At 34.5% G+C, this 20,005-nt stretch overlaps 1 long non-coding RNA gene across 2 annotated transcripts in view; it reads left to right on the forward strand.

The window, feature by feature from the left end:
* Nucleotides 1-20,005, forward strand: part of LOC120753067 (uncharacterized) — a 131,406-nt gene that overhangs the window by 95,804 nt on the left and 15,597 nt on the right. For both annotated transcript variants that reach the window (XR_009207871.1, XR_005700944.2), the window contains 3 exons: nt 5,633-5,673; nt 7,526-7,753; nt 17,514-17,608. This is a non-coding gene — a long non-coding RNA (uncharacterized LOC120753067). The remainder of the gene's footprint in view (nt 1-5,632; nt 5,674-7,525; nt 7,754-17,513; nt 17,609-20,005) is intronic.

Genomic DNA, 20,005 nt, shown 5'->3' on the forward strand with positions numbered 1-20,005 from the left:
GTTTACTTCTTTTTTACTTTTCCATTTGATATTTATTGCAGTGGCTGATGGAAAGAGTAGTGGATTTTATTCCTGGAAAAGCACAGAATTAATAAACTATCTGATATACTTTTTAAATTTTGAGACCTGTCCTTCTTGAGTGTTGGGCAATACTTCACTCCTCAGAATAGCTCCCCCAAAATTGATGTTGTCATTGAATTCTCTTCGGGTTTAGCCAAATGTTACCTAGTTTTTCAGAATGTAGAGTTGAAGTGGCTGCGTGATCAGAGAGAATCAAAGATGAAGAAATCCTGTGGGTTTTAATGCTCCTCTGAAGATTGTCTTTCATCTTGCTAATAATTCCTGGAAACATAATAGATCTTCCTTTTCCTACAATGGATAAAAATGTATGAAGCAGTAACAGACAATATTAGCTGGAGTTTAGTGGAGTTTTTCTGTTTATTTTTAAAAGATTTTTAATTGTTTGGTACACAAACCTCACATTTCCCAGGCCCTAAAAAGGTGTCTAGGGAGACCATTGAACCTTTAAAACCCATTGAATACATGTGGTTTTTTTATGGCATTTGCCACTGGTTTGAGTGGTGTGTTGGTGGTGTTGGGCCAGTCAAGCCTTTCTTATCTTCTTCCTTCCCTCTTTTCCTTTTCCCTCTTTGCCTATATATATAAGAAAATTTAGAGCTAAAAATCTCTGGTTATATCATATTGAACATCAGTACTTCCAAATAAGGGATCTGTGAGGTCTACAATGTTTGTCTCAGTCTCACAGTCTGTTTTTCTTCCATCTATCTCTTGCCTCACATATAGACACGGAGGCAATTGCCCTTGAGAATATCTTAAAAAATTCTAGTTTCAGGATTGACCTCTTTTTCCTCATATGGAAAACAATGTTTAATTTGGTTTGAAAAGTTGCCACTGAACTGAGCTGATCTCCTCCTTCAGGTGATCACTGATTCCCCTGGGGAGATTTCTTATCATATATGGCAATCCATGTAAAACCTTGTAGAAAGCAAGGCTGTGGCTGTGGCTTCGGCTTTCCTGGCTGCTCTGGCTATAGAGGGGCTGGAAACCTCACAGGAACTTCAGTTCCAGATTAAATTGTCGCTTCAAATGCCTTTGTCATTGCAGCTCTGCACTGATGACTTCTTTTCACACTACAGGAGGTTTTCTTGGTCTCCTTTTGCATTCCCTCATGACTGCAAATAATTTTTCTGTTGTAAATTTTGTACAGACCTCAGTCATACTAATGGCCAAGACTATCACTTAACAAATTTTGTGGTTCCTTTGGCTATAGTTTCAATTCACAGGAGTAGCTAGAAAGTGATAAATTCCAGCTGCTATAAATAAAAGACAAAGCCCATGATGAGATCAGAACTCCAGTTTTGGAATTCCTAGTCCATAGGAGAAACGTCTAATTTTTTTTCCCCTAATTAATGTTGCATGGATCGAAAGGTTAATTTTATCAGCCTTTGTTATGCATCCAGATTCTGTATTTGCAAATGGGATTTCTTGTAATGGTGTTTAGTTAGAGAAATCAGCAAATCTTTTACATCACAATAAAACATCACTATTTATCCTAAGTAATTATTCAGATGTTTACAATATTAAATAGCTCTCCTCATGCCAATCCCATGGCAATTCAATGTTACTTTACAATAGTATAGGAGCACTAGTTTTTGTTTCTTGCATGAATTTAGCATTTAAATGCAAAGCATTCTTTATCCCATGGTCAATTATTTTTTATAATTCTATATAATTAAGCAAAAATGTGTGATGATTATTCTCTTTAAACAATTCTATGCATTTTTTTATTCCAGTGGAAACAGGATTTTGTTTTGCCTTAGAGAAAAGTTTCTTACACATTGATGGAACTTTGTAATGCTCATCTATTTCTTCTTTGAAAAACATCTTTTAATCTAACATCAGGCAAAAACTCTCAGAGCAGCCTCTGAGCTGTTGAAAAGCATGACTATAAATCTACAAGAGCATAATTTCTAGAAACCTTTTTCTTTATCAAGAGAACAAAAGGAAAAATGAATTAGGAAAATATGTTCTCCAAAATTGCAAATGTTATGCATGGAGGACTTGGATGTATTTTCCCTTTTGTTGGTTAGTGATGCTATTTATAAAAATAAAAAGAATCAGAAAGGTTATTTGTGCTTCTTTATTGGTGTACTCATAGCTGATTACATGAAATGACAGAATAAAGATAACAATTTCCCTCCCTTAAGGAGCTCTTATTGTTTTTTAAACAAGGTTGATGACAGATATGCTATCAGCTAAATAATTAAAGTTTCTTTCAGAAGGGTGTAGAAACAAAACAAAACTATGAGCATCTAAGAAAGATAATTCCATATTTAATTTGGAAAAAAGTTACATCAGTGAACAGCTTCCAATCAACCAGAGATAAAATATCTCAACAGAACTAAGTTGTTGACGTACTTTTTCTGAAGGTATGTTTGTACTCAATTTTTTACTAAATTAGGCTGAATAACCAGGTGAAAATATGTGCTTAATTTATGTGCAAGGCAATGCACTATTTGTGTGTAATTTCTGAGAATGTAAAGTCTGAGTGGTTAAGTTTTAAAGACTGTAGCATACACATATCAGTTATCTACACTGTATGATTTATATAGCATAGTATATGTTATTACATATACACTATATGTAATTATATATAACACTATATTCTTCAAGAATTTTGTTGATAAAGTACTAAGTCTCTGCTTTTCAGATACTTGGCCGAACATATCTTTGTAGTGGAGTTGATGATTCCTTTCAAAAGGTTATTTCCTCTTATGTTAGATTGAAATTAAAAAAATCTAACTGTCGAAAACTGTATTTTTATTTGCAGAAAGAGGTTTATTTTTTATGTGTATGAAACTTGGGGGGGGGGGGGTTAGGTTTGGAAGAAATGAAGAATTTAGAAGCCTTTTAAAATTGTCTTTGGGTAACTATTTGGGAAGTCTGGAAGCATTTGTGCCAAAGCTCCAATATATGTAGTACCCTTTGACATTTTCATATGAACGTAAAATTTATATTTCAATGCTTCTCTGCATTATCCATTGTTCTATCATATCTACACAGTCTCTAAGTTTCCCATGGAACATTGAAAAATTAATGAACAATTGAACAAATTGATATTGTGTGTCATTTGTTATTTTCCATAATTAGCTCCTCACCAAGATATCACAGTAGAAAAAACTGACATCTTGCTGGCCCTGTTGGCATTCCCTGTCATTCACTCATTCTGGAATTGTTTCCACATATGACACTTTAATATCTCTACTACACTTTTTTTTTTAAATCTAGAAATATAAATGAGTTAAAAAATTGTAGTTTTGCCCTACAAGTTTTCTCAATGTCTAACTTTTTTTTCCCAACATAAAGATTCTGTGGGTTTATACTGATGTGGATTGGAAGTTAGACCTTTCATGGTATTAACCTTCTTTCAAAATACAGTTTAGTTTTGCCCTTGTGACTCCACAGTCTGTCAGTGGTTTCTGGATTGTTCTTCCCTGAACTTATTATCATATACAATAAACTTTCTCATCATCTGAATTTCAGCTCCACATGAATTTTATGCACAGCTAAAATGCATTTCTTTCACTTTTTCTTTTTTTTATTTCTCTGTTGTTACCTATTTGACTTGGTGTCAGTTATGCTGTACCAAAGAAAATATTATATTTATGTGTTCTACACTAATCAACACATTTAGCATGGAAGACCTTGCCTTGAAAATTCTGTACTGCTACTTGTAGATAAGATGGTGTCTGTGGGTATTCAGCTTTCCTGTTCTGTTTTCCATCTTTGCTTAGACTAATGGTGAAAGTATTTAGAAGCCAATGTTAGAAATAACATCAAAATCCATTTGCATTGGTAGATCAAATAAGGAGTTCATTAAAAGTGCAGCCTTTCCTCCTGTAATCAAATTGCTGCTGCAGCAAGGCTTGATGCTCTCTGTAGTCTGAGAAAAGCAAGATGGCAATGTTTGAGATGAATTTAAATGTGAGATCAAAACTAAGAAGCAAAAAATACATATAAATGATTTTTATTTTCTTTGTATAAAAATAACACTGGAGATATTTAATATGTTAGAAGGAAAAGTAGGAGTTAGAAACATGTGTTTCCATATTGTATTGAAAGGATATTGTGACTTACTGAATGGAGAGAAGAAATTTTAGCATCATTTAAGATCAGAAAAATGTTTCTTATGTGGCATTTAGAAGTCTGACAAGCTTTAATTAAAAAAAAAAATAAGCTAAAGAAACTCTGAAAGATATTTCCCCATGTTTTATAGGTTTTTTTTTACACAATGCATATCAGATTGTCATTTTACTATTCAGAAAAATAAATCATATGCATGCATATTACTTCTAATTGATAAGGAACATTTAGAATCTAGCAGGTAATTTTCCTTGTTTAACAGGATGAGATGGGCCCTTTGTGATTGGATTCCAAAATTACTAAATAAATTTGCAATAGAAAATGTTTCTCTTGGTATTGCAAAATATTTAGAATCACTGTAAAAGTCTTTATTCATGTAAAATACAGTAAGACCAATGGAAGAAAGATTTTACCAACTTCAGAAAATCATTACCATGATTTTTTTGTCATGGTAATTGATTTCATGTGACAGTTTCACAGACAACAGTGTTTCCTGGAATAATTTTTCTGATTCCACTGTCTGTGTTAATGTAGATCCAGTTCTTAGGAAAAACTCCACTGTACTGATGCAAAATTTCAAGTCACTTCAATAAGTTTTTTCAGGAATCCTTTATGTATACTGTCATACTTATTTCTTTAGTTTGAAAGTGTCTTGCTTTAGTGGGGTTTTTTTCACCTTTTGTGGGTTTCTTTGCTCCTGCTCCTGCCCCTTCCCATGTTTATGTCTTTGTGTGGTAAGGTACCATAACCTCTACTAATCCATCTGAGGAAACCAGCAGAGATCCTAGCATGTTATCATGTCACAATTTAACTCTCTCTTTCTTATATTAAGCCCTTCAGGTTTTGACATAATTTTTTAGTCCTTCAACTCTCCTTCAACCTGTCCCTTGAACCTGTTCCAAGCTGCTGCCAGCATCTGTTGAATTCCAGAGTCCAGAATGGTGGGATTTAGCTAGGGAGAATTCCCATGTCTAATGTGAATGCAATAGGACTCCTGTGCCCCTGCTTCACCTTTGTCTGCCAGACATATCTAGGGGTCTTTAATGTATTTCTCAGGTTATCAACATGTACAGCTGTGAAGCATGTACTTACACCCTTTAAAATCTGCAAAGGAGGTGTAAAAGCTCTAAGAACTTAATAGTCAGGCTCCATTGATCTGAAATGTCTTCAGGTAGAACAGAAAGCTGGGAAGGAATAATTCCTAAGTGTGGTCAGAGAGCAGTGAAAGTGTCAAGAAATTGTGAACACTGATTCTGCTTTCATTTTAAAAGCAGTGTTGGAAGTTCAATCTTTTTTTAAGGAATCTTCCTTTAACAAGAAACACTTTTCCTTTGAATAGAATTAAACTGTTATCAAGGACAGAATTATGGAATGAAGATGACAGTGTCCTAAACACCTCCAATTTAAACTTTAGTCTTCACTTTTAAAATAATGAGCAATAACATTCTGTTAAACTTTTTTTTAACAGGTAAGATCTATTTCTAATTTTGCTGCTGAAAGAACCCTGCTGTAAGTGGATGTATGTTTTTATCAACAGTTGTAAAGGAAACATGAAAATCTGATTCTACCTTGGAATTTTTTTTTGGGGGGGGGGTGGGGGTGTATGGATGAAAAGTATATAGCACACAAACCTGAGATTGTGATTGGTGATAGTGAGGGGGAAAACCAATCTGATTTAATAACAGAGAATAACAAATAAGAAAATACCATGTTTTTTCTCTGTGAGTCATGTCATGGCAAGCATCAAATAAACATTGTCTCATGTCCAAAGAAGAAAACTTTTCTGATTCTCTAAATAGCTTGGTTATCTCTTACTGATAGAAGATTATTGTATTGGAAAGCTCTAAGAACCTGTTTTGTTTCCTTCTGCTATTTTCCTTTGCTTTGTTAATAAAAAAGGAAATCCTGTGTCAAAGAGTAGGCTGAAGAAAATCACCTGTATAAGGAACACTGACACCATGAGGGTACTTGATCTACCCAAAACATCATAAAGAAGCAGAAAATAAGTCCAGCTCGAAATTCATACTCTTGTAGGGGCTTTTCTTTCCCTTCACCTGTTAATTTTCTGAGCACTGAGGAGTTTTTAAAAACGTGCAGTGTAATATTTGATCAAGAGTGATACAAATGTATTTTGGCTTCTTAATCTCACAGTGACTCTGAATAATTTAGTAGACTTCTATATAGGTGTTTTTTTTTTTTTTTTTTTTTTTTAAGTGCTGAATACAGCCTAGGACATTGTTTTTTGTACTTTAAAGATTGCTCTAACTGTTCCTTATTATTTTGTTAGATGTAATAGTGTATAGGATCATGTTCTTGGTGTGTCAGCCTCGGCAAAATTCCAGAGGCCTGTTGCGTTCAAGAGAGATGAGATTTGCTGTGTGAGAGATAATGGACTGGAATCTACTTTGTCAACTGTCAGATGCTGAATTATCTTAGTTTTTGCATGAATTTGGGACATACATAATTCTTCTGTCTATTCTTCTAATTTGAGGATGACAACACAAAATGTGTTTACCTGAAAGTTTAAAATTTATTTTAATCTGATTTTGTTGTTTGTTGTTTTTAAGTGTTGCTGGAAATGATTGTCATCCCATTCTTGGAAACTAGATGTACACAAAACACACTGTGAGAGTAATAAGACGTTATTGATATTTCCTAAATCTGCTGCTTTTCACAGACTAAAAACCAAAAAAATATCCTTATCCTATGAAAGTGAAAAAAAATATTAGAAAGGAGGAAGGAAATAGTGACAGTTACAGAAAGAGTATTCAGCTCTTTTGTGACAAGTAAAGATATATTTAATATTAAAAAATAGAGAAAATGCCTAAAAAGGCCTCTGCTAAAGCATGAATGACATAATTTGCCTTGAAAATAGATGTAGACATCAAATTAGTGCTAAAATGATAAACTGCTATGTTTAAGGATAAACTGTTGAAGATTCTCTTTGTTGAAGACATTTATTTCTCCCAGTAATTCTTGTAATATTTGCTGGAATGAATTTAGCCTTTGTTGGTAGTAGAGGGAATGTTATGATTTTATACTTTAGTGCAGTAACATTTACTACCTTTCTGAAGTACATTTCTTAAATCACCATGCATGCAAACAATTGTGCTGTAATAAAAGCTCTATCACAGTGCCTTAAATAGTCTCAAGTTTCATATTATGAATTATAAATGTTTAGCTATTAGGAATTATAAATATTTAGCCATTTGTATTTACTATATAAATATGACAACTTTTTTTTCCTATGGGCAAAACAATTCTACCTGTCTGAAGAATTATTGTTTTAATTCTTGTAAGTGGATTTGGACTAGTTTACATCAAATATTCTTTCAGTTATGTCCCTTCTCTTTACCTGCAGGCTCATCTCTTGTGTACTCCTAGATATCTGCATCTAGGTACGGTAATGGGTCAGCCACGTTCCTTAATGGAAACAGAACAGGCAAATGGTTTCAGCCAGAAATATGCAAGAGACATCCTTCTTAAAACACACTGTTAAAGAGTGTTGCCTAAAACATGAAAGCAACTCAGCTGACTCTGGATTTCGATGAATATGTGGAATGAAAAGAACCCAGAAGAAAAGATCCAGGTTGGTTCTAAATAGATATAAAGCCACTGTCTCTATTTGTAGAATCTTAATTTGAAAATAGTCAATTGTTGTTTAAAAAATTCCCTTTTTAAAGAGAAAAGTGATGAAATAACAAGTAGTTTGTGAAATATTGATTGCTTTTGACCGAAAGAATGCAGGGAATGTCAGTGAAATTGATATGCTATGTCATGTAGGAAAAGGGGGGGCTGCTTCATCCGTGTTGTGATTTAGGAATGGTACTCCCCAATTTACTGATTTCACTGAGCCTCTCCAAACCATGCTGCTTCTTGCTTACTCCTTCCTCTCCTGCTGTGGCAGGCAGGAAAGGAGGACTGGAGGCACAGAAGGTAAAAATCACAGGCTGAGATTAGAACAATTTACTGGAAACAATGAAGGCAGACGATTCACACACGATTGCTCGGAGCCAGCATTACCCCACTGCTTCCTTCCAGCACTGAAGGGGTTTGTAGGGAAGCTAGAGAGGACCTCTTCATCAGGAACTGCAGTGACAGGACAAGGAGTAACGGGTACACATTGAAAGAGGGGACATCTAGGTTAGATGTTAGGAAGAAATTCTTTACTTTGAGGGTGGTGAGATACTGGAACAGGTTGCCCAGGAAGGTTGTGGATACCCCACCCTGGAAGTGTTCAAGGCCAGGCTGGATGGGGCTCGGAGCAACCTGGTCCTAGTGGAAAGTGTCCCTGCCCAAGGAAGAGGGGGTTTGGGACTAAGTGACCTTTAAGGTCCATTCCCATCTCTAAACATTCTATGATTTTGTGATTTTTCAGTAAAACGGTCAGAATTACTATAATATAAAAAGGAAGCTTTGTGAGAATAACGTTTGGTCCAAAGGACTTAGTATTTACATCTTGTGAACAGATAAAATATTCAGTTTTTTCTGAAATGTTTGAGCAGTCCATCCACAACATTTTATGAAAAAAATTTACTATTACATTGCTTCTCAGGAAAGGAAATAGTCAGGATTCTATCTCCATCTTCAACTATGCCTATGTATTCAAAGTATATGATTAAAGTTCCACAGCTCTTGCTATCAGTACATTTGTTAGTGCTGTGTGTGGTGTAGTGACTGCAGATGATCTTGAATTCGATGTAAAGTGATTCTATAATTTGAAAATATCTATTCTGTAATACCAGTTCTATGTGATAATCACATGGGAAATCTATAGGGTTTTTTTTTTCATTCATTTTTGAACTGGTTATCTTATGCTGCAGATAACAGGTTTTCTGTAGTACAGTTTGTATACATAAAATATAATTATTTCTTTTCTGGGTTCACTGTGAACCTTCTTCCCTCCCCTCCCCTCCCCCCCCCCCCCCCCCCCCCCCCCCCCCCAGCTGTTTAGTTTTATGAGAATTGCTAATATTTTAAGACCACTTAAAAAGCTGTGTTTTTTAATTTTCTTTCTATTAAGAAGTGTGTTTTTGTAGATAGTAAATGTCCCCAGAGTGTCAATTATCTACTCATTATACACCAAAGTGAAATTTAAACTGTTAATTTTCTTCCATATAAACCAGAGTTGTCTTTCACAATTTTTAATTTTCTTCTACTTTCATATAGCAGTCCCATTAAATTCATAGAAGTGTGACTAGATATTTTGCCCTAAGGTAAAGATGTAGCTTTAGTACTTTTCTTTTTTTTAACTTTGAAAAATATTGCAGAGCTTGAGAATAAAACAACCCTCATAGGAACAAACAAGAAAGAAGACCTGAAAAGTATTGTTGGCTTTGACAATAGTGCTTCTAATCTGGGGTCAGTTTGAGAAAATCCATTTCATGTTTTCTCAAGTTGTCTGAGAGTCTTTGAATGCCACATCTGACAAAAGCAGAATATGTTAGGAAGTTACTCAGATTATTTTGATAAAGAAATTTACATAACAGAAGACTTCGCAAACCTGATAATTGACCTGGTCCAATAATACAATGGAAAAAGTTTTTTAAAAAAAAACTAAAATGAAAGGTGGTGGTGATTGTACTTTTGCCATACCATGTTTTGCACTTATTTCACAAAAATAACTAATATGCCTTTTTTTCACTGGGTGTAATAGACTCCTTCACATGTGCCAAATGAGCATTCAAATGAGAGAACTACACTCAGAAAGTGCTGTATCAAATCTTCACCTCTACTGAGAATATCATAGAAAAAGCTTATTTTTGATCTGGTCATATTGATTAGGAATAACTGGTTAGAAAGAAGCAAAACTTGCTTAGGTGAAGCTTCTCTTTCCCCTAATCTCTAGGAATGAGTTGTACTAGTCATTGTAGTCCTTTTCCACTAGTTATGGTGTTCAGACTCTTCCAGTGGCTCCTAATCTGTATGGAAGGACAGATAGCTGTAGCAGGGCTTCCAGAAAACCTCTTCAGTCTCTCTCAGTTGTCCTGTTTCACTTCTTTTTTTTTTTTTTTTTTTTTTTTTTTTTTTTTTTTTTTTTTTTTTCCCTTCACCTGCCCAGAGGATTCAAGTCTTGAATAAGGAATGGCATATGCTGTATTTCAAATAGTTGATTTTCTGTAGTTCTGACATTCAGATGTTAGAGAAAGGACCTGTGTCCAGGAGTCATTCTCAGGTCTGAGAGGAGCACCAAATTTAAATGTGGAATACAACCTGTGGACCACTGCTTTGGATATAATTGTGCATCAGATCATCCCAAAGGAAAGATAGCTGTCACCTCTCATGAATATAATTTTGACAAGAGGAAGAGACAGAAAGAAGGGATATGAGTCTTATTTACTAGGAGGAAAAAAAAAGACAGATTATAAATTAATGGAGGAGTGTGAAAGTTATGTCCTAACATAAGTTCCTCTGTGGAGTCTTTGGTATTTGGTACACAATAAAGCTATCAATTTTTCTTTCTAGCTTCAGTTTTGGAAGTTAATTGATTTACAAAGATATCCCCCATGGATATATTTTAAGTTTTATGGATTATTTGAATTTGTTTTGTGGAATTTGATTTTTGTCTGCTTAGCTGTAGATTAACACAGCATTAAGCCAAGTACTTTTCAGGAAATGCAAGAGTAAAATGTCAGTTTTCCAGGTATTAATCATGAGATTTTGGAAGCATAATAGCAGATCTACATTTCTAACTCAATCACAATTAATTTAATCTGGTACTTTCCAGACTTGGGGAAATTTGCATTTAATGAGGAGTTTAGTTAATCTAAATGCTAAGAGGCATCATTCTGATATGATTTCTTTCTGCTAGTGTAGATAAAAATGATTAATGATTTATTGTATAAATGTCTTGGTAGGGCAGTATGTTACAACTGGTATTACATGGTTTCTGTTTGGGTTTTGTAGTAAATTAAATTAACTAATTGCGATTGATAGTTTAGAAAAAACTATTTCTTAGAGTAATAAAATTTTGAATAAAGGGCTATTTAGGTGAGTCTCATATGTCTTCTTCCTGAAGATAATATGGTAATATAAGAGTATCTGGCTGTGTGTTGCAGTTTGTTTGACTGACTTTGGATGGTGACTAGTTCAGTGGAATAAGTTATGTTTGGGGATTTCCTGTATGTGGCAATTTTGAAATTGACACCCTAGATGTTCATCACAGGTCTATGAAACTTATGATGTAGGCATATATCAGCTTGATAGAAGTATAATACTTAGAGAAAATCAGTGATAAAATACAGGCTTAGCAAAGGTTTGGTGATCCAGCTGTTTTAAATATCTTCTTTGTCATGTCAGTATATTTTGGGATTGTGTCAGTATATTATGTGTCAATTACTAGAAGTTAATTCTTAAAGGATTATTGTGGGTTAAGTAGAAACTGTGTATCTGAACTTAACTATGAATATTTTGGTTTGTAGTCATGAGAATTCCTGGTAGGTCATGATGCCATCATTGTCTAGGGGCCTGGTACATGTGCTGCTGGTGGCATTCTTGCAGACTTGAGGGGTGAAAAGATGGGTTATAACGCATAACTCTTCAGGACAAATTGGATGTAGCTTGGAGAAGATTTACTGTTTTGTTTATGAGAGAATGGCTTTGATCTAATAATTTCATAAAGGGGTTCCCATAGTGACATGTTAGTGGGCTTGTTAGTCTAGATAACATATTAATATCCCTGTGGTGGGAAGAGGAGAAGAAGGGTTCCTTTTTTTATTTTCTGATTTATGTTTTTTCCCTGGACTTTAGGGACAAGTAATTTAGCTCCAATTGTGAAGTTAAATAATTGTGTAGGTCTTTCTTCTTTGAAGTTAGTCCATGGTAGGAATTGTCAGCTTTGGTAAGGCAGTCTTAGTGGTTCAGTTACTATACCTTGTACTCTATTTGCAGGTTTATTGTCTGTGTTTTGGGTGTTAAAACCTGCATAAATTTCTTTTGGGAGAGAGACAAAAGATGAGTGGTTGTGTATTTTGTTGAACACTTTACTGATCATTTCCTAATGCAAAGGACCCAGATATTATTACTTTGTCTATTGTACGTCCACTGTTCTTTTGTGGAGGGGAGTGTCATGATGGACCGTTCTGCTTAGCTGATGGTGGAATGATTTTTTTTTTAAAAAAATCTAGTCTATGAAAAAAATCTTATTCATCAATGTGTTGTTTAGATGCTTCTTAGAGCCCCACTTGCAGATGCAGAGTTCTTGTATATTAGTAATTTAGTTAAGCTGATAATGGAAAACTTTAATGGTACCTCCATCCATTAGTGAGACAGTGATAGTTTTCTTAGTGATGTTTCTCCTCACTCAGCCATCTTGGTGTTGAGACTGTTGTTGTCACCGCCATTGATGACTGCTGCTGAATGGTTGATATGGCATAATTCTGATATTGGCTAAATTGAAGTGTTTCCACAAGTCTTGGGATTGCATGCTCTCTGTGAATTTGTTGGAATTTATATTTCTTCTTCTACTTGAAATCTTGTAGAATTAGTTAGGTTAAGGTGGTGCTACTGATTTTTCTAATTTTTATTGCTATTTGCATCATGATATGCATTGTTTTAAAATGCCAATCTCTATTACATGCTAAGGTATAAAGCAGTAGTCCCAACATATATCAATGTGAATTTTAAGTAAGAGTCATCCTTCCTTTCGAGAAGTACTGAAATAATCAGAAAGGCTTTGTTATCACCCTCCTCTTCACCTTATATTCAAAGCTTAAAATTAGTGTTGAAAAAGTAATTGGTATTGAGCAGCTTGTAGGTTCTAAGGAATTGACAGGTATGACATTAGTTTGACGCATAAAGAGACCACAGTCTTTGAAAAATGCATCCTTTTAGTAATGTTATGAATGCAGTTCTTGGCAGATTTCGACAGCAAGTTAAATAGCTATGGCCTTTCTAATAGTGTCACTGTAGTCAAAAGGTTTTAAGGGAATATGAGACAATTTGATCAATGAAAAGGTCAAAGAAGAGGTGCATTGGGTGGAAAATTTTAGGCTTTTTTTTTTTAGTATCACTTGAATGAAAATTAACACATAATTTTAGAGATTGACTTGAGTGGTAAGAGTGCTATGAAGTTAAATATGCTGTAATTGCTTCTTACTGGTGTAATTTTGATTTATTATACCCATTAAGGAAATATTCTTGTTCTTCTGTTCTTTATATTCTTTTTGTACCGCTGGTACGGGAACCAGAGGTTGAGATAGTTCAAAATTTGAGTGAAAGCATTATTGGCAAATGCCCCATTTTAAACATGTTGCTATGAATTCTAAGACTTAAATGTGAAACCATGTTTCTTACAGTGCTTCTTAAAATACAGTAGCTAGTGAGTTGCCTGTCCTTTGCTAAAACTAATTTGTAATTTGGGATAAAGTCATATCTGGAATTATTAATTCAGGACGATCTAGAAGAATCTCAGTGACAATGTGTGCTGAATATTAATTTTTATGTAGGAAATGAATGCTTGAAACAGAGAAAAATATATGCTTAAATAACATGATGAAATTGAACTATCTTTGTGTAGTTTGCTTTAAAAACCCCCAGGTTTTTATAGTTTCACAAGAAACAACATTGACATTCAGATTTTCTAGTGAGTAGTCGTTTTCAATAATTTCACATTTTTGGGTCTCATTCCCCATATTTGAGTGCACAGTTGCAACTGAGCAAGTGAATATCTGTATAGAAGCTGAGGAGTGCAAAGTTGCTGTGGCGGGCACTTTTGGAAGGTGGATAAGTCAGGCCAGTTTCAGATTTCAGAGCACCCCTTTACTTGACTGATGCTCTTTAGCCATACAGTTTGTGCTAATGGTTACCTCTTGCTCATTATCCATCATTATCACTACGTGATATTCCTGCAGATGGTCCTTAATGAGCATCCCACATGAGCTGTGCAGGTACAGCCCCACCAGTGGATGCTGGGTCCTCAGTGCTGGTGGATGTGGTTTCACTGGCCTCAGGCGATGGGGCTGAAAGTAGTAGAGGGGAGAGCTTTCTGCTTCTGCTGAATGAGTTTCACAAGGTACTCAACAGAATTCCGCAGAAGCAGGATTTATTTGAAATGGTATATTCAGAGAATGAGTGGGTTTGAGGCTGGTTGGCTGAAAACATGGAATAATAAAAAAGATATTTTGTCTTTCCAAAGATATCACAGCGCAGTGTCAAAATTTCCATGCCTATCTCCACATAAGTGTAGTTCACATGAGCTCAAATTCTGTGAAGAAAAATAACTATGTACTCAGAAGATTAAGAAGAGATGGTATTTAGTGTTTTCAAATCTTGTCTTGCCTTCAGCTATCGAGGCTCTAAATGTAAGGGGTTGACTTTAAAATATTTCCTGCTTTTCTTTGTTTCTGCATTCACTGAGCGCTTAAGTTGAGTTATCTAACAATTTTCTTTCAGAGAAACAGATTTTAGATTATTGGTATCTTCTTTATAGCAGGAAAGGGTCTAGGTTTTTGTTTTGTTTCCTTTTTTGTTATTGTTGTTTTGTAACAAAAATCACTCACTGGATTAAAGTTGGGATTTTGAGCCATGAAATCAAGTTTTCTCAAAGGAGGCCTTATTCTCTGAAAAATTGTAATTTTAGAATAAAAATGCACAATATTGATATTTTCCTAAGTTCTTGTTTTCATAATTTAAAAATAAAAGGAAATAATTTAAAATTGTCAGTAGTCAAATGAGCATAAAATTACTTTGTAGCATGAGAATACACTTACTTATAAGGAAGCAGTACATTTACAATTATCAAGTTGTTTCTATACAAGGATATAAATGCATTTTATAAATTGGCACGGGAAGTAACATGATATCAGCTCTCATCTAAGTTCAGAACACACCAATTCCCTCCTAGGCTTGAACAAATATTACATGAATGAGGGCTCTTGTAAAATGTTATGTTTTTGAAATAGATTTCATTAAGGGTTTCTAGCGATAATTTATTTTTAGCTTTATGCCTATGTCTTTCCTCAAACTAAAAATGGATAGCTTATTTGCATATAAATAGATTTCACTATTTGCTGAGGCAGAGACCTAATACATTTCCCTTTTTTTTCATGGCCATTATTAAATATGGTAGAATATTGCAGTGATCAGCAGTCGTGAATTGTAATAATTTTTTTGATCGAAACTCCTTAGAGTGCTTTACTTTTGTGAACACCTCAGAATTTAGATATCACTTACACTACCAAAATCATGATACATCTGTTGTTTCTATAAAGGTGTTTTTCATGCTGTCTCAGAAATACCTATGATTGATGCCAGAACTGGGTACCTGTTGTTAATTAATACTTTGATTTGTTTTCTTGCCATTTCTGGTTTAATAGTATGTGGCTATTTTTATAATGGAAGCAATACACTGTAAATGAATATATTGTCGGTGTTTGTGGGGTTTTTTGTTTGTTTGTTTGGTTGGTTTTTTTTTTTTTCCCCTGGATTGTAGTTATCTCATGGTTTTGACCAGTTTTCTTTAAATTAGAGTGTTGCATTGAAGAGAAACCTTTCATGGTACCATTCTGATATACCTCAAAATAAATTTTATAGAGTTATACTCCATTAAGAATGTATGAAACCAGAGATTGGCTAAGATTTTTTTTTTTTTTTTTTTTTTTTTTTTTACAAAAAATAATGGTCAAGTGAGACCCAATTAAATCAGGTCATGAATTCTAAAAAACGCTTTCGAAATAGACAAGGCTGCATTCTGGATTCAGTTGTGTCTTCCAGGAAAAAAGAATGGGAAAATCTATTCTGTACTTCAGTATAACCCCAGACCTATATGTAAGAGTAAACTCCAGGTTTGTAGTTCACATTCCACTACTTGTTCAGTAGCTACTACTTAAAAATGCTGCCTCTAAATGAAGTCCTGGCTGTACAGTTCTTTAAAAGACTCTGAGAGAGTGACAAACTGGGTGATGCAACAAAGCTTCTTGGACAAGAACTTCCTGAGCGTGTGCAAGCGTTTTAATTTTCAGTGTTATCTACCTCTCACCAGGAAAAATGAGCGAATTCTGTGCGTGTATGTTCATGATGTAACTATGAAAGTACTTTCAATGGTTTTAACCTGTGTGCCTGCAAGTTATTTTGCCAGCAGAGGTCACTCAGGGTAAAGTGAACAATTACTTTGTCTTTTAAAGAAGACAGGAACTTCATTATAAACTGTGAGATGCATATTGAAAAGCACGTCTTCAAAAGCATCCAGGCTAACTACACTTGCTGTTATTTTCCTTCAAATCTTTGTTACTTGATATACTGAGAATTTATGATCAAGCATATCAAAAACTTGTAGTCTTACAGTGATGCATCTAGGAATGCAGTCAGTAAAATGCCGGGCTGGATAAGGGTAGTGATTTTTTTATTGAGATTTATAAACCAACACAATAAATATACAAACTTTATTTCACGTATTACTTTATCACAAAGAGGTAGGTTTCTGTGTGTTACCCTAACTTTTTGAACAGTCTGATAATCACTGTTTATTAATAGTAACATCATATGAATATATTATATAATATATTAATTAATATTATATATATATATTAACTGTTTTGCTAAGGGCCAGTAAGTAGTAATGGTTACCTAGAATTTATCATATTGTATGCTTTTTTTTTCCCCGACTCTGCCTGATTACTTGGTAAATGCTCTTCTCTTAGCAGATCTTCTTGTTGTGTATATTTAATGATATATAACACTTTTAGTTACAAATGTATTTTAAAATACATTTCATTCCTGTCAAGTGTTTTAAGGCAGTTTTTTTGAGCAGGAGGATCTATTCCTCAGGTAATATGAATACAGTGAGTTGTGCAGTGAGAGTGAGAATGAAATGTAGCCTACTGTGACAAAAGGGTACAAGGCAGGATCTTTTTTTATTTGATAATGATGAGCAAGCAGAAAATGCCTATCATGTTGTCAGAGCTCAGGGACTCAGATATTTTTGAACTGAATGAAAGTAGTTGAAAGGTGATAAAAGTAGAAACTGATGTCATTGTTGCATTCACTTTTCTAAACAGACTTTCCTTTAAAGACATAATCAAAATAAAAACAAAAATGAAGAATCAGAGTTGTAATATATTGCAGTTGTCATGAATGTTTTAAATATGGTATGTCTTTCCTGGACACCAATCAGAAAGTGTGTTCAGTTCTCCGCCCACCAACAAAAACACCATTATCACCTAGCTTGAAAAAAAAAAAAAAGTGGAGGGTTTTTAATGTAACATTATGACTGGTTAGATGATTATGTCATTCTGAAGGGGTTTTTCAAACCATTTGACATCAGAATGTTGTATAGTCTCTAGGTGAAATATAAGAAATTGATTTCAGTGTTATTAATGCTACTTTTGTGTTCTCTTTTCTTTAAATCCAAGTGCTTGGAGGCTAAAGTCTATGTGATTCCTTTGGGACATTGAAGGAGTCCTCAGACTTTTAAGCTCATACACAGTTGTGTTGAAAAATTAAGGAGGTAAGGAATAAAACTAATAAGCTTTTTTCTATGTGTCTTTTTCTCTATAACATGTAACTTTACCCAATGTGAACAATTCTGAATGTTAAAAGAAGCATTTAGCAATAAGAGTTACTTTCTTTTTCATTTAAACTTTAAGGAAAAGCCATAAGAGGTCTGTGAAAGAGCTTGTTACAGGTGTGAGAACTTGTTTTCCTTTTTTTTTTGTTTTTTCCTATTGCCTTTTTTGCTTGTAGTGCTTGCCTTGGTTGTAGTGCTCAAAATTTTTAAAGTTACAACCAGTTGTAAAGGATGAAACGTTAAGAATCAAAACAGCAGATCTTTGTACTCTTCTGTATCTGGTGAATGCATTTGATATTCAAAGAAACAGAAGTGTTGTAGTTTTCAAGTAGTTCAGTGGGAAATACTGGATTTAATTCTTATTTGAGACTAGATATGCAAATATATACATGTATCAACATCAGTTTAGGTGCTCCAGAGAAGAGTTAAAAGAAAGGGATGAAAGATTTGGAAGTTAGAATGTGAATGGGCAAGGATTGTATTCAGAAATATAATACTGTGGTTACTGGTAAACCTGCATCTTTTGCATTTTTAAGTAGATGATATTAAGAATTTTTCCATTTTTTACTGTAGAAACAACTTCTTCCTTTTCTTTTATATGTGACTCTGTATCCTTTCTTCTTGCATCCTTTTTGTTGTTGGTGAACATACAAATAATTTACATAAAAAATGCAAAATAGTAACATTTTCAGCCAGACCAGGCCCATAAAATTATTTTGATTTATGTATACGTTTAATTGTATCCAGCTATGCTTCCGCACACTGGAAGAACTAACTCTCTATGATACTTTTACATGCTCCAGACCCTAAAATTAAAACAATGGAGTATTTTATTATCTCTAAGTGTTTTCCACCAGGGATTTAAGACCCTCTTAGATTTTTAAGGCTGGTTTTTATTTTTCTCCGCTTTCACACTCTGGATACCAAAGGTCTGTAATGGCAGAACCCCTGATGGTTCCAGTTCTTAAGCAGTCACTGAGCTTAACTGGTTTACAGAGAGAGTACTGTGGATAAGTGGATATTGTCTTTCAGTTTCTGGAATCTTTCTTCCACTGCTTGCAAAACCTTACTGTGTGAGCAAAAATGACCTTGCTGCTGTGTTTCTAGAAAAGAGGGTATAAAACCCCCCTCCCTACCGCTGTTTACAAGCTTATACCATAAAAATGTGTTTTTATTTCTACCTTTCCTTAGTATTTTTGTCTGCATTCATCTAGAATTTAATCATGTCTCTCCTGTGCATTTATAATTATGGCATAATTGGAGTAACCAGAGACCATATATAGATATATCTATTTACTCTCACAGCCTAAGCAGAGAATAGTAAAAGATGTGCTTTACAGCATGTTTAGAGGACTGACAAATCAAGGCTCTAGTCAAAAATGGTTCTTCAGCATCTTGTTCTTGTATGCCTCAGATCTTCCTAACCTAGGATATTTTTATCACCTACAGACGGATCACTTAGATGAGCGCATAAAACTTTAACCTTGAAATAAGGAAGATTATTTGGTATAGTTAGAAATTACAGAATTATCCTTTGTAAAACAGAACAGCTCATTTATAGTTTTAGCTTCTCATCTGGAGAAAATCTTAAAAAATATTAATCTTGACATGACAATCGTGCAAACGATTTTTGTAGAGTCCTTGCCCAAAAGAGTAAAGAAAACTTGCATTCATTTTCTGCATACCATACCTACCCATATTCATGGGAAGATAAAAGTTCCTGTGCTGCTTGCTTTGGCAGCTCATGTACTAAAATTGGTGAACCAAAACCACTACACTAAATTGGCGTTTCTCCCTTGTTACAACCTGAAACTGCCACAGTTCCCCAACCTTCATCTTTTCCCTGAGCATCCCATAATCTCACAGGTGTGGGAGAGGAGGGGACCCTCTTTGCTGGTGCATTGGGCCCTACATGGAACCCTCTGAGAAGGGGGGACTTGAGTAGCAGCATGCAGAGCAGTGTCACTGATAGAAACCAGAGGGAGAGACTGCTGGAATAGAAGAGAACTTTGCATCTTTAAAGAAGGGATTTATGACAGCACAGCAAGAACTTACCAAATTATACATTGCAAAAGATGTAGCTGATGTGCACAGATGTAGGGACTAAGGCAGTCTCTGAGAGGGTCTGCTCAAATTCCTCACGTCTGCTTAACAGAAGCAGTTGATACCATTATTGTCTAGTAACGATTTTTGCACGAGTTATCTGCCATGTTGAAGGGATGATTGTAGCCCCAGCTACATCCTAAAAAGGCTTCTGACTGAAAAATTTGAAATTATTTTTTGCTTAGTTTTCCTGGTAAGACAACATGTTGAGGTACAATTTTTTTTTTTAATAAA

Source organism: Hirundo rustica, chromosome 5 (assembly GCF_015227805.2).
Source record: "Hirundo rustica isolate bHirRus1 chromosome 5, bHirRus1.pri.v3, whole genome shotgun sequence".
Classification (NCBI taxonomy): domain Eukaryota; kingdom Metazoa; phylum Chordata; class Aves; order Passeriformes; family Hirundinidae; genus Hirundo; species Hirundo rustica.